Raw genomic sequence first — 16,242 nt, forward strand, 5'->3', positions numbered from 1 at the left:
ACACTGTGTACTCCAAATTTTCTACTCCTGTCAGTCCAACAACGCAAAGTTCAATTTTCCTTGCAAAATTCAGTTAACATGTTAACAAGATCAGTTAACCGCGCAACCAAGAAAAGGCTTGCCAAAAGAATAAGAAAATGCTACTGATACCCTGGACTTAGTAGACTAGTGAATACTCTTACCAATAAATCTCAGGTTCATCAAGAAAAATTCCTGGAAGTAGGATGATAAAATGTGTGGTTCTGAACTCGAAAATTATTCAGGTGTGGTTATGTCCCTTTTTTCAGTTATAGCAGAACTTGAATCTAGCAGTCTGAAGAATTTTGAAACAATGACAGAAGACTTGATTGCAGTCTGAAACAATGACTAAATTACTTGCCACATCATGAAACAAATGGCCTAGTGAGATTTGTCTACCAGGTTTTGCTAACTGAAGAAACAAGTGTGATCCTCGTAGTCTTAAGCAAATGTCAGAAGCAGCAAATTTCAGTAAAAAAATCAGTTTTGACACATAAATCATGGAGGGGAATTGAAGGAGGGAGGCTTAACCTGCCAAGAAGACGCCACCGCCATCGTCGAGCTCGCAGTACAGTATGTGCAGGGATGGTGGAGCTCGCAGTACAGAAGACGTCTCCGCCGACGTCGAGCTCGCCATCAAGCTTGCTGTCGTCGGGCTCGTCGGTTACGTCTCCTGCCGTCTGGCCTCGCAGCCACCATATCAGCCTTGCCGACGCCGGATCTGAAGCAGCCGGAGCAGAGCACGGCGGTCACTAGGGAAGCTAGGGGAGGAAGGCAAGCTGGAGCTGCGCGAGCAGGAGAGAGCCGCGGAGGAGGCAGTTACGGCGGCGGCAAGCTGTGGCGGTGGTGGAGTAGGGCAGCTGCGGCTTCTGTCGGAGGAGGTCGGAAAAATCGATGCTTCTCCTCGCCGGGGAAGCAATGCGGCGGAGGAGGAGGGGAGCAAGGAGGGGGAGCAGAGCAGGGATCTTCTTGCGCGGGGAATCTCCGGCGACGCCAGCAATAGCTTCTTGGGGAGCCGAGCAGAGGGCTCCGACAAGGGAGGAGACAAGCAGGGGAACCGGCGGGGAGAGGAGCGGAGGTGGGGGAGTGCGTCGTTTGTCGGGAATATGTTGGAAATATGCCCTAGAGGCAATAATAAAAGCATTATTATTATATTTCCTTGTTCATGATAATTGTCTTTATTCATGCTATAATTGTATTATCCGGAAATCGTAATACATGTGTGAATAATAGACACCAACATGTCCCTAGTAAGCCTCTAGTTGACTAGCTCGTTGATCAACAGATAGTCATGGTTTTCCTGACTATGGACATTGGATGTCATTGATAACGAGATCACATCATTAGGAGAATGATGTGATGGACAAGACCCAATCCTAAACATAGCACAAGATCGTATAGTTCGTTTGCTAGAGTTTTCCAATGTCAAGTATCTTTTCCTTAGACCATGAGATCGTGTAACTCCCGGATACCGTAGGAGTGCTTTGGGTGTGCCAAACGTCACAACGTAACTGGGTGACTATAAAGGTATACTACGGGTATCTCCGAAAGTGTCTGTTGGGTTGACACGGATCAAGACTGGGATTTGTCACTCCGTATGACGGAGAGGTATCACTGGGCCCACTCGGTAATGCATCATCATAATGAGCTCAAAGTAACCAAGTGTTTGGTCACGGGATCATGCATTACGGTACGAGTAAAGTGACTTGCTGGTAACGAGATTGAACGAGGTATTGGGATACCGATGATCGAATCTCGGGCAAGTAACATACCGATTGACAAAGGGAATTATATACGGGGTTGCTTGAATCCTCGACATCGTGGTTCGTCCGATGAGATTATCGAGGAGCATGTGGGAGCCAACATGGGTATCCAGATCCCGCTGTTGGTTATTGACCGGAGAGCGATCTCGGTCATGTCTACATGTCTCCCGAACCCGTAGGGTCTACACACTTAAGGTTCGGTGACGCTAGGGTTGTAGGGATATGTATATGCAGTAACCCGAATGTTGTTCGGAGTCCCGGATGAGATCCCGGACGTCACGAGGAGTTCCGGAATGGTCCGGAGGTAAAGAATTATATATAGGAAGTACTATTTCGGGCATCGGGACAAGTTTCGGGGTCACCGGTATTGTACTGGAACCACCGGAAGGGTCCCGGGGGTCCACCGGGTGGGGCCACCTGTCCCGGGGGGCCACATGGGCTGTAGGGGGTGCGCCTTGGCCTACATGGGCCAAGGGCACCAGCCCCAAGAGGCCCATGCGCCTAGGGTTTCAAGGGAGGAAGAGTCCTAAGAGGGGAAGGCACCTCCTAGGTGCCTTGGGGAGGAGGGATTCCTCCCCTTGGCCGCACCCCCCTAGGAGATTAGATCTCCTAGGGCCGGCGCCCCCCCCCCCTTGGCCCTCCTATATATAGTGGGGGAGATGGAGGACTTCTTACCCCGACCTTTGGTGCCTCCCTCTCCCTCTCCAACACCTCCTCCTCCTCCATAGCGTTTGGCGAAGCCCTGCCGGAGTACTGCAGCTCCATCACCACCACGCCGTCGTGCTGCTGCTGGAGCCATCTTCCTCAACCTCTCCTTCCCCTTTGCTGGATCAAGAAGAAGGAGACGTTACGCTGACCGTACGTGTGTTGAACGCGGAGGTGCCGTCCGTTCGGCGCTAGGTCTTCGGTGATTTGGATCACGTCGTGTACGACTTCCTCATCCCCGTTCTTTGAACGCTTCCGCGCGTGATCTACAAAGGTATGTAGATGCAATCCAATCACTCGTTGCTAGATGAACTCATAGATGGATCTTGATGAAACCGTAGGAAAATTTTTGTTTTCTGCAACGTTCCCCAACAGAATACACCGAGGAGGTTTTCGTAAAATTGCCACGAAGACAACTTTTCCGGACGGAGGGAGTACATGACAACTCAATGTGTTGGCACATATACATGTTAAATATGTGTTACGTAAAAACTATAAAATCTAAACTGTTAATGTTCTCATCAAACGGTGCAAATAATAATCGTAAAAACGTATTATGACATAAGAAGAAAGTGTATTGTATGGTGAATCCGACAAAGTCAATCCGTACTTTATTATTACTAGTACAAATGCCCGTGCGTTGCAACGGGAGAGAATACTGATGTGTACTCAGATTCAGTAAGAAAATTGCTTGTGCGAACGGGAATACATTGTTAATTTTTTGTCACGGCAGCGAAATGAGCAAGGAAGAAAACATGGAGGATTATGTTTGTTTTGACCTCGCCGCGTCCTGGTTGGCACTCTTCTTGCTCTATATCACGTACAACAACCTGACAACACCTGAGATCCTAATAATTTCAAATAACGATAATGACTTTTCAACCTCAATGAACATGTATATACCTAAGTTTAGGCGCAACAAGAATGTACCAAATTGAACGATGCAGGTCATACGTCATCTATAACAATAATCAATTTAAGTGCACCCATGCAAATTCCTTTATCAACCAGAGAAACCAGATAACAAAACTTATAAAAATAGGAAGATGCACATTATTATCTAATTCATTGAGAGGAATTGTATAGCATGGGACTACAGTATAGACACAAAATCAGAAAAAATAATAGAATACATTAGTGAACTGGCGTTTTGTGGTAGCGTAACTTCGGATAGAGGATGGGCCGGGCCGGCAAAATCCGGGGCCCTGTGTGAAATTCAAAATTGGGGCCCTATCTCACTAGAAAAAAATGAAGCAAATACCAATTGAAGATTATGCGTCAATGTTTGGCAATTAGACGAACCGTCTAACTCACCTAGTCTTGTGTCCCGTCCGATTGAACTGCTATGCTATGATCTTTAACTGAGGTGGCAAGCAGTGGCGGAAAGCAAACCCCCGGTCATATTTTTTCCGGCAACATAGATAAATTTTGGCAAGTTGTTACTACCCAAAAATACCTCATAACATTCCCAAAAAATACCCCATTCTAAAACATACAAAATAAAGCTCGGTTACTCAATAAATGTAGAGTTTGAACTCAATTGGTAATGATCCAAAAAGTAGATAAACATGGAAAATTGCAAATAGTAATAAAGGGATGAAAAGAGTACCAAATCAATTGTTTGCTTCATCCATAGCTTCCATAACCAGATCAATAGTAGAAGAAGAACCAATACCTTCAAGGCATCAGAAGTATAATTTCATAAGAAAATGCATAATCATCAGGTGAAATAATTACCATTGATATAAATTGAAATACTTACCATTCGGTTGATATAAAAACCATTTGCGAGACCTTTAAGGTTGTATGATTTCAGGTTAAAATGTATGCTTCTGTTCAAGCATTGTGATTTTAGAATCAGTTATATATTTATTAATATTCACTCTTCAAATATAAGTGCCAATATCCTAATTTTTCAGTGTCATTGTTGACTAGAAACCTACAGTTTACATATTTATTCAGCCTAATATGCATCTGCTGACCACAACACCATTGAATTAGCTCTGCATCTGCATGTACTGTAATGCCTTGGCTTTCCATCGTTCTTCTAATGGATCCAAATTGATCTATCTTCAAGCACTGAAGCACGCATCTCCTTGGGAATTTCCTTCGAAAATCAACTAGTTCCCATATCGTTGAAGATCATCTTCTGCACAAGGGAGCGTGAAGGCATAGGCAGGGGCCACCGCCGGCCTTGGCTGGGGCGGATGGAAGCACGACGGCAGCAGGGCGAAGCGGAGGTTGGGCTCATCGCATCAGTGGTGGAAGGCCGTGGGTCCGAGCGCACCGGCGCAGCACGGCCAGGGCATGGCTGATGGGTTGGGAGGGGGCGATCGGGGAGCGGGAAGACATCTCTGGCGGCTGGCGGCGGACTGGCAGGAGCAGGTCGCGTCGCCTCCCTCCAGTCCAGTGCGTTAGGTCATTCGATGTGTACCGCATGAGTAGGACGGCTTTGGCCTGGGCTGTATGTTGGGCTACTGAAGCCAGCGCCATCCACGCCCCCAGCTATACTAGTCATAGGCCTATACAAAAATTTGGGGCCCCCAAAATTTATGGACCCTGTGCGGGCCGCACAGTCTGCACAACTATGGGCCCGGCCCTGAGAGGATCTTTGAAGCTCGGCAAGGATCAACGGCAACGGCGGGGGATCGATCACTGGTGACTTAGAAATAGGCCCTATACCTTAAAAAATCATTTTGAAACCCATGAAAGATATTCCTGAACAAAAAAAACACTCATGAACGAAAATAAAATAAAATTTCGGGATAATGACAATTTTTTATTGTGAAACTACCAGATGGCATCTTACTAAAGGCCATGACCACGCGAGAAGTTCAAGTTTTAAGAATTACCTGAACTCTGGTTTGAGGATGAGAAATAACATGTTGTTTCGCATACTAAGTACAATAATTCTGTTGTGGTGAAATAATTCTCAAGTAAAAAAAGAACAATAATTCTGTTGTGGTGAAATTAATAATAAAGATATATTGTGCAATTGGGAGGAGATGACGAAGATAACAACACTTTGACATTGTACATTTTACAGTTTGACTAAGTAGGATACTCTTTGATTTTCCCACTATATATAGCCGAATTAATAATGAAAAAGGTTTACTTTCAGCCAAATGATTTCTTACTCCCTTAAACCGGCTCCTATGTGCAGCACATGTCCCATGAAAGGCCACCCACTACTCCAATAGCCTTGTCTCCTCGCGATCCCTCTTCTCCACTCGTTTTCTCTCTTTTTTCCCCTTTCTTTCTTGTTCGTAACTGCCACAGGAGAGGCCGTCAATACCATGGCAAGCACCACCAACCACCACAACTGGGAACTGAGAGCCACCGCCACCGTCGCCGCATGGATGCTACCCTGCCCCATGAGCCACCCTGCAGCTGCAAATCCCGCCATGCTCGTAGCTGCCATTGATTCAAGCTAGAGAGGATGACATCGTCGAGAACCACAACAGGACTGCGTCGCGGCATCCACTGGAGGCCGTGTGCTGTCGATAGTGGGCTCTGCATCGAAGCATCCATCAGCGCCGCCGTGTGTTGTCGTTGTTGCATCAGAGCATCCGTCATTGCCGTCGCACGTGGCGTCGCAGCATCCATCGGAGCCGCCGCGTGCTGTCGATAGCGGGCACTGCATCGAAGCATCTATTGGCGCCGCCATTTGTTGTCGTTCTTAAATCGGTGCATCCCCCATTGCCTTCACACGCGGCGTCGCAGCATCCGCCGGCGCGGATGCTGCCATGGAGCTCGCCATGCACGTTGCTGTAGTGGAGCATCGATGGGGCCGCTGGAGCTACAATGAAGCACCGCGACGCCGTTGAACGCTGCAATGAAGCGCAACCAGAGTTGCATTGAATCGTCGCCGGAGCTGCATTGAAGCACCACAGGTGCATTGAAGCTTCACCGGAGTTGCATTGAAGCGTCGCCGACGTCGTCGGTGCTGCCATGGGAGCTGGTGCGTGCTGCGAAGCATCCACGGACGGGGTGGGGGTGGCGCAGCTGCAAAGTCACATACATGGAGGCACCAGCGGCGAGGACATGGCCGGCGTCGCTCAGACTTTTCGTAGCATGAGTCCTACTGCGTGGCGAGAGATGGAACAGATAGTGTCTAGGTTCGTGTCTCGTCGAAGCTGTGCTCGTCGGGATTGCAACATCCACTGCTGTGTGCTTGCCGGCGACGGTGCCGCGGCCGAGGCATTGCTGTTGCAACCTCATTTTGTGCAGAAGGTCATGTGGTGTCATCACAGGGCACGTTGTGTGTAGACGCCTGAAAAGGAAAGGAAGACTGGAAATCATCCGGCTGATCGGTAGCAGCAGCCGTTAATAATAAAATAGTCTTTGCATGAAGCAGAACTATAAAACTCCTTAATACAATGGATTAGATAAATCATATATATTTACTATGCTCGCACTTACAAGACCTACACTGTAGAAAATTGCGTGCTGTTGGAAGCACCGAACATGGACATGCTTACCACTGCAGCCGGAAGATTAGTTCAGAGGAGCTGCCCTCAAGCAGTCCGGGCGATGCAAGAGAAAAAAAAATTGAAAACACAACGGATAGCGATTTGTTGGACGACATCACATCACATGCAAATATATCTATCTTTAGATGTCTGTTATCTGTTGCTTTCTTTTACATCTCTACCCGTTGATTCTCGCAGTCGTGTGTATATAAGTTAATGGAATTTGGTGTAAAAAAGCGATGTAGGATTATTAGTTAGATTGTGTATCCTAATATTTTGCATGAGCATGAGACAGCTTAGTTGGTAGCTCCTTTGTGGTTGGGACATGATGTCATGAGTTCAATTCCCGCATGAAGCAATTATTTTTTCTTGCCTACCCATGCCTGCCGGCCCATGAGTAATCCTGTGGCCAAATGATATACGTAAGGTGGGGCCTTTTCTGGATAGGCTGTTTCGTTCGCTTTTTTGATGCCGAACGATTTGAATAAAATTGACGCTTTAGTACCACCTCGCGTATATATTTTAAATTGAAACTAAAAGCGTAATTTCAGGAGAAGAAAGTGTATTGTGACGGTGAACCCACGGAGTCAATCCGTGCTTTATTATTAGGGATAGAGTAGGACATATGCCCGTGCGTTGCAAAGGGAGAAAAAAAGATGGGGCCTTTTCTGGACGGGCTGTTTCGTTCGCTTTCTCGATGCCGAACGATTTGAATGAAATTGACGCTTTAGTACCACCTCGCGTATATGTTTTAAATTGAAACTAAAAGCGTAATTTCAGGAGAAGAAAGTGTATTGTGACGGTTAACCCACGGAGTCAATCCGTGCTTTATTATTAGGGATAGAGTAGGACATATGCCCGTGCGTTGCAACGGGAGAAAAAAAGGTGGGGCCTTTTCTGGATGGGCTGTTTCGTTCGCTTTCTCGATGCCGAACAATTTGAATGAAATTGACGCTTTAGTACCACCTCGCGTATATGTTTTAAATTGAAACTAAAAGCGTAATTTCAGGAGAAGAAAGTGTATTGTGACGGTGAACCCACGGAGTCAATCCGTGCTTTATTATTAGGGATAGAGTAGGACATATGCCCGTGCGTTGCAACGGGAGAAAAAAGGTGGGGCCTTTTCTGGATGGGCTGTTTCGTTCGCTTTCTCGATGCCGAACGATTTGAATGAAATTGACGCTTTAGTACCACCTCGCGTATATGTTTTAAATTGAAACTAAAAGCGTAATTTCAGGAGAAGAAAGTGTATTGTGACGGTTAACCCACGGAGTCAATCCGTGCTTTATTATTAGGGATAGAGTAGGACATATGCCCGTGCGTTGCAACGGGAGAAAAAAAGGTGGGGCCTTTTCTGGATGGGCTGTTTCGTTCGCTTTCTCGATGCCGAACAATTTGAATGAAATTAACGCTTTAGTACCACCTCGCGTATATGTTTTAAATTGAAACTAAAAGCGTAATTTCAGGAGAAGAAAGTTCAGGAGAAGAAAGTGTATTGTGACGGTGAACCCACGGAGTTAATCCGTACTTTATTATTAGGGATAGAGTAGGACATATGCCCGTGCGTTGCAACGGGAGAAAAAAAGGTGGGTCCTTTTCTGGATGGGCTGTTTCGTTCGCTTTCTCGATGCCGAACAATTTGAATGAAATTGACGCTTTAGTACCACCTCGCGTATATGTTTTAAATTGAAACTAAAAGCGTAATTTCAGGAGAAGAAAGTGTATTGTGACGGTGAATCCACGGAGTCAATCCGTGCTTTATTATTAATTAGGGATAGACTAGGACATATGCCCGTGCGTCGCAACGGAAAAAAAATTGACATTGTGTGAGCAAAACTCATTCGCATTGTCCACATAAAAAAACTTGGTAGGTAGGTGCCCACCATCTTTTTTTCTCTCGAAACACTGACATTATCCATCCATCTGTCTGAAAAGTGAAAACATGAAATACTTCCTCCGTTTTTAAATATAAGTCATCTTAGATATTTCAATACGGACTACATACAAATATATGAACATACGAATATACATATAGATATATTTTAGAACGTAGATTCATTCATTTTACTTCGTATATAGTTCATATTTAAATTTTTAAGAAGACTTATATTTAAAAACGAAGGGGGTATATGTTTTAAAAAGATATGAATATGGTCATATTCTGCATGCAACGACCCAACCCCTGATGCCTATATGGAATTATGAATCATCACATGTAAAATAGAAGCTCAGAAAAATTTCTATGTATATTACACGATCCCGCAAAAAAAGAATCCACCATCTCACCACCATCACCAAAATCACCAAGCCTGGGGGGAGGAGTCCTCACAGACACCTACTCAGGCAAAGAAAACGGAACAAAAAAATCGCTCACTCTTCCCCTCGGCCACCCAGCCTGTGTGGACTCCAAATATGAAAATGGAGGGTGCCACAGGCATACACACACTCTTCATTTACTGCATGGCAACCGACATCGACACACACAGGAAATTAGCACCGTCGGCTAACGGCTCTATAACATCCCTTCATCCTTGTATGATCCATCTCGATCTACTCATCTTCTCTAGTTCGCCTCCTCACTTGTGTCACACCTCTCATGCCCCCCGCCCGGAGCCTCCCAGCGATGCGTCGTGATGGCTCATGCTGCCACCGCCGGCTCATGCCTCCCTTGACGTCCTCCTCCTCCTTCAGTCAAGGGACTCGTCACACCAATATTGGAACTCATTTCCTGATTTCATCAAAAGGTTAGGTAAGACAAATATCTGCTAGGCGATCGACCAAAAGGAAAAAATCGAAGTATTCAGTTCAACCATCAATTCGCAAAATCACCATGCCAGTAATAAGTTTATTTTTACAAAAAAGTATTTCTATTACTCAATGATTGTTACATCATTAACTAATAAAGGTACATGCTATTTAGGTGGATTATCCAACAAAATTCAAGGAGAAGTAAATTTGGTTTCCCTAGCAAGCTCATGGGCCACAAGATTTGCTTCCCAAGAGAAATGTTCAACCTTCAAAAAAAAAAAATCTTGAACAACTCTGTGTGCATATGGTAGCAGTCCTCACGAATCAAGTTAGTACCTTGCATGAAGTCACTCTTCTTCATCCAAAAAGTCATTGTCTTGACTGCTACTATCTGTGTTGGCCACAGCATCGGTTTGAACCTACATACTTTCACGTGGTTAGCCACAAAATGAAACATATGACCACATTATGTAAATGGATAAGTGTGTGTCAAAACTGAAAAATCAACTACACCTAGTTGACCAAGAATTAATCCACAAGATGCAATATATGTAACTAATTTAGGTATAGTAGTAAATCAATCCCATTTGATTCATTCTTTATTCGCTACTATGAAAGTACCGCAGACCCCTTGTAGACTACAAAATTTGTATTAGTAGTATACAACAGTAACATGTACACAAAAATTGACAACCTCCCAAGCCCTGAAGAGTCACTTCAGAACAACTTTTTCAAATAGCAATTTCTAGTATGCATTGAGTAGGATTATCTTAAGAAGTACTCCACCTCATGTCTTCTTCCTATAAGTCCCACAAAATGGCAACAAACAGGTAGATTCTTTAAAAGAGAGGATCCATAGGGCCATTGAGTGTAGCTTCAGGTCAGTTTTGAAACTGAACGTGGTTTGAGCAAATTTATCATCTTTTTAAATCTGCTTTAGCTTACCATTTGTAACGAATATAGTTCACCAGAATTTAACACTACACGGGAACTAAACTGAGCGAGAGTTTTTGTATCTAAAGCATACCTAATGCCGTGAGCTCTCGATTGTACTGCATTAAATGTAGAGTCACAAATGTCAGGCATAAACTGGTTGGTCTCTCATCAAGCAACAACTGATAAAACCAGGCTATTTGCAACTTGACAACATACAGGCAGAGTCACACAAACAGACTTCCGCTTGATATATATATATCACCTCGTCTCCAGAATAATCTATCAACTTCTGTTTCACCTGGATCGGATTGGCTTCAATTCAGATCGCATTGTTCTGGATAATCCCCACGAAATCAAATGAACAGTGGACCCTCGCCTACTCTTTGGCCATCAACACGGACAGCTTGGAACATCATGTACACTTGTTTTAGGTGCAGATCCGACATCAGATACACTTGTTTTTTTCATTCTGAATATCTAAATAGTAGTAAGAGTTGGATCTGAAAATTCCCAGTCTGTCATAGCATAACATCAAACAGGATGTGGGCGGAGTACTTTCGCCGATGCTAATCACCGCTCCTGCCTCAAACACCTGCACATGTGGCCAAAGAAGAATCGGAGAGATAAGATGACACAAAGCAGAGAGCATGAGGACAAGAGGAGGAGATGTGATATTCAGCCACAGCCACCCCGAGCCCCGTCAACAGGCGTACACCGCAGGCTCTGAGGCCGCCGCCCCGCGCCACATCAACTTGGTCGGGAGGAGCAGGACCAGGACGTCCGCACGTCCCCTTTGAGCCGGTGGCCAATCCGGCATAGTCTGTAGCCCCTGAACCGAAGCAGAGTGGCCGCACACGTGCCGATTCGTCGTGGCCGCCGATGCCGCTCGCCGGACCCCAAAGGAGGAGGCGTGTGGGCGGACGGTCGGGCGAGACGTGGCCGCCCGCATGCGGCGCATCATGAGGAGTATGCGGTCTGTGGCGCCGTTGGTGGTGGGTAGAGCGCGCCGGAGAGGGAGAGGAGGAAGACGGTAGCACGCCGGCGCGGTGAAATCGAGGAGAGGAGGATGGGGGCGTGGCGGCGGGGCAGAGGGAACCCTCGTCTTCTCGTGCGCGATAGCGATGTCAACGACGGGACTGCATATGAGACTTTTTTTCACTTATTATTATGGTCGGCCTATAGTGGACGCCGGGTTTATTTCCATAATACTTAAGAACTTTTTTGCAAAAGTTATGCGATGATGAATCTCAATGTATGCTTTAACTAGTACACATGCATGTGCAACGCACATATCATAATCTACAATAAAAACATCTATTTGAGTATATTTTCTCTTCTAGCGAGTTTTTTACCGACCCATTCAAATCTGTCTTATGCTCAGTGATATGAGCGCGCGTGTAACATACGACCCATAAAAATGTCTTCATATAACATTGATGATCACATAATTCTATTATAATTTGTTACATAATTTAAAAAAAACACAACTAAACACCATTATCTCTTGAAGGTCCATTTATTGATACGATCTATGGTGCTTCATCCGATGGATGGTATATTGGTTTGAGCTTCGTTCCCTTCGTACTTTAAAATATATATCAAAAACTTCCTCGTCAACTTCATTTCCTTCATACTTTAAAATATGAAAAAATATGTCTTACTCTAGTAAAGGGACATCATCAATCATACCGATGAACAAAGTTACTCTATTAAGTCATCGTTTGTTGGAGTGACAGTCGGTGAAAGGATAAATGATTGTGAGATGAGCTCAACTTCGGGTGATATGTTCGATGTTTTTTTGGGGGGGGGGAGGGGGTCTATCAATAATCATTCAATCTTTGGGGTCTGTGTTGTTTCCGTCATCTTTCAAGTCTTGATTTCTTGTAATATCATCATTTTATTCCTCATCCACTAAAATGACAGGTAGTTTTGTTCTAAAATATGTCATATGATCCTATAAAATAGTAATCAGAGTTAGTTAGTTTTGATAGATCCATAAAATTTATATCTCCGGTGAAGTACTCCACAAGATGACCTACAGGATTAAAAAACATAAAATATATTCAGTTTTATTTAATTTTTATAGATATTTATACGAAACTTTTTAAACCATCAACTGATCATCATGATCATAACAAGCCATGATGATTAAAGAAATGGCACCCAAAATCGAACATGCCCTATAAAAGAAAAGTATTTTTCTAGAGGATGAAAGAAAATTGGTTTGGACAACGCCACAGTCACTCACAATCCTTCTCTGGACACTGCTAGTATATACTGTAGTTGTACTAAAAAAAGCCAGTCATTCCACCGCCCCTGTCTTTTCTCCTCCCTTCCCTAATCTTCCATGGTCGCCAGATCCCTCCCTCCATAGCCGGCGCTCCCTGTAAGTCCGCCCCTCCCCTTCGTCACCCACGCCGGCGGACGTGCATGCCCCTGCTCCACCTCACTCCTCCTTCGAATTCGGCCGTCGAAGTGCTCGAGGAGGCGGTCGAGCTTGGCATGCTCGCCGGTGACGCCGGCCCCTTACCGCACACGCCGGACTACCGACCTCTCAGGCGGGGGGCGCACGCCGACCCCAGGAAGAGAGAAGCGAAGATTTTGTGCCGGCTTCTTGCTCAGCTGGGAATTTGAAGAGGACGGCTGTGGCCATGGCCTTGGAGGAGGTGGAAGTTCCCGTCCCCACAGAGAGTTGTCCACGGATCCAAATCTGTAAGCAGAAAGAAAAGAACTTGATCTTGGATTTCTTCACTTGCGTTATTCAGAGTCATCCTAGTCCACCATACGTTCCCTTATTCAACTGGATGACCGCAGAGACGGGGGAAGGCGGGGTGGTGTTGTGCTGGTGGCCACCGGGAGCTTCAACCTTCCCACCTACATGCACAGGCATGTTTGGTAAGCCGCAACACCTGTTAAATCTGTTTAGCAACTCTGAAGTGTTGTGTTAATATTAGAACAGGCTGAGAATCAGAACAAATAGATTGCATATTACCCCATCTCTTGTTTCATACGTACAGAGCTTGCGAAGGATGAGTTGCAGCAGCGAGGGTAGTCGGTGCTGGGATGTTACTGCCTTAATGGATACATGTCCCTGGTGAACCGATGCTAACAAGAAGAAGGTACTATGCGGAACTGGAAATGTGTATGGGTTTGTGTTAACACCACATTCTCATGACCGAATTTGCAATTTGGGGCTGCTCATGACCTCTTGCCGTCTGCTCACCGGATTCGCCTCTGCGAATTGGCATGTTGAAGCTCGTCTTTCGTGATGGTTGATCCATGCATAATAACCTGATTTTTCATGTTATCAATACATGCGTACCATTGGATTTTCGCTATCACATAAGGTACTTTCAGTTCGGATGATGTGTTCATTTGATGGACACATTCTTGTGTTCTTGATACAGGCAATGCAGAAAGGTCATCAGCGTACCTTGACCATTTTCTCAAGAGTTAAGAATTCTTCTGTGCAAGGACGGCTTAGCTGATCAAGGTATGTGACAATGATTTTTGTTGTTGCAACACAGTAGTGTCTTCTCTCACATTGTTGGATCACCAATTGTATCAGTACTATAACACTGTATATAAATCAGTTGTTTACGACTTGCGTTTTGTCTCAGGAAGTGTCAAGGTAATGTTGCTATGTGGTTCTGACCTGCTCGAGTCATTCAGCAAGCCAGGGGTTTGGATTCCAGATCAGGTACAAAACTTGAACACTTTTTGATACCGAAAGGGGATGGGAGCAACAAGTCTGAATCAAAGAGTATGTTTTGAATCTTCGTTGCATTGCACAATATTTTTATTGTTCTAAGAAATTCATGTAGTTGTATATGGAACATTTCCTTGATGTGATGGTCGGGCATATTTGTTTACTAAATCATACTTCCAGATTACCTTTGTCGGCAACTCTAAATATTTCTTAGATGGCTTACCACAAGCATTAGTCCTGCAAAAACATATATTCTAAACCGGTTCATGATAGATCAACAAAATGTTGTTGATGCTCTCACCTATTAGGAGATGCACATGAAAAAAAAAGATATGCTAAAGTTGCGTAGTTCCAACAAACAGACATTCAAATGCACCATTTTGTACTCAGGGAGCAGGAAGTGCGACTTCTTTAGTTTTCAGAATTAGAATGGATCACGTGTAGTCCAGATGTTTTCAGTTTAAATAATCATGCACATTCTCAATCATGTGGTGTGCAAAAGTGGGTTTATACAGATTTATACAATTCATTGTAACACCCTGGAGCTGGATAGATGCTATATTACTTTGTAGAACGATTGTGTTGGTGGTCATGTTGATGGAACTTGATATAGTAAAGTCACTTTCCTGTATTTACTTGATATAGTAAAGGCAATTTGTGCAACACAAATCCAGTTTCATTATCCTCGTATAGTCAGTATGTAAAATGAAAGGCTTATAGCATTTTGCTGTGCAACTGTTTATTAGTTAGAACTCTATTATCAAAAATCTAATCATGAGTAATGCTGCAACAGTCAAAGGAAGAAGTCGAACCTGAAGAAGTCCTCGGAAGAATCACAGCTGCGTGTGCCCGGCTGGTTCAGGGGACGCGACAGGCGCTGGCGCCCTGCCCCGGCGGGCGTGGGTTCCAGTGCAGGGCGGGCACGGCGGTGCGGGTGCCGGGGCAGGCTCTCTCCTGGGCACTGGCGATCTCGCAGGACGGATGCCACGCTACAAGCGGCAACAATCGGCGATGGCGATCATGCACGGAGGTGACGGGATGGTGCAGTGCGGCGTGGTCGCCGTGCAGGCAGGAGATGCCGTTGGTTGGCGGCGTATGTGCCTGGCGGTGAGGTCAAGGTCAAGGGCGTGAAGTTCCCTTAGCTTGTGATCTGATTTTCCGTGATTGTAGGGGACGCTGGGCTGGTTGTTAGTTTGCGATCTGATTTCCGTGATTGTAGGGGACGCGCGGGGCTGGTTGTTCGACTACTACTCTCCTGGTGAAGTACGGTCAGTCATTGGTAAATGCTAAGTGCACACCGTAGAGGTATTGGATTAATGATGGCCGTTAGATTGAGACTTGTTGGCCTAATCGTGTGGTGCTGATTGGCTCGTGCGTTATTGTGGGACTAATTGCGAGGTGTATGTAAGAAAGTTCTTGTTTGATTGTTTAATAGTAGTAAAGATTATTATATATATATTATTAGGGAGAGATTAAGAAGAGATTGATTGCAGCTAACTTTAAGGAGGAACGATGCTTTATTATTAAGGAGAGATTAAAAAGAGATTGATTGCAGCTAACTTCAAGGAGGAACGAAAGCTATGATCGGTATTTATAATCTTTATCTTTACCTTACTAATAAATCAGCTATTGCTTCTGGTCGTCCGTCGTGGTTGTTTCGCAAAAAGCCCCCTCGGTTTACAGGAAATCAACCCGCAGTCCCTGTTTTAGTGGCACCCAGAGAAAACGTTTCACTTTTACAAAAAAAGACCTATAGGCATTTCAATTCAGTCCGCAGTCCTTTCCTTCCTCTTATCCACTCTGCGCCGGCGGCTACGCCCATTCCGTCGTGCGCCGGCGGCCGCCGTGCCTCGCGCGGGAGGATGGAGTGCGATCGCCGGGAGGATGGACG

The 16,242-nt window shown here is 45.1% G+C and overlaps 1 long non-coding RNA gene and 1 pseudogene across 1 annotated transcript; one reads left to right on the forward strand and one right to left on the reverse strand.

Annotated features, from left to right (window-relative positions):
• Positions 1-9,179: 9,179 nt before the first annotated feature.
• Positions 9,180-11,622, reverse strand: LOC125540013. The gene is made up of 3 exons (XR_007297137.1): positions 10,734-11,622; positions 10,043-10,125; positions 9,180-9,686 (listed from the first exon to the last, which is right to left on the reverse strand). It is a non-coding gene; the product is annotated as an uncharacterized LOC125540013 (long non-coding RNA).
• Positions 11,623-12,962: 1,340 nt separating this feature from the next.
• On the forward strand, positions 12,963-15,641 carry LOC125538104 (annotated as a pseudogene).
• Positions 15,642-16,242: the final 601 nt, after the last annotated feature.

This window comes from Triticum urartu, chromosome 2 (assembly GCF_003073215.2).
Source record: "Triticum urartu cultivar G1812 chromosome 2, Tu2.1, whole genome shotgun sequence".
NCBI lineage: Eukaryota > Viridiplantae > Streptophyta > Magnoliopsida > Poales > Poaceae > Triticum > Triticum urartu.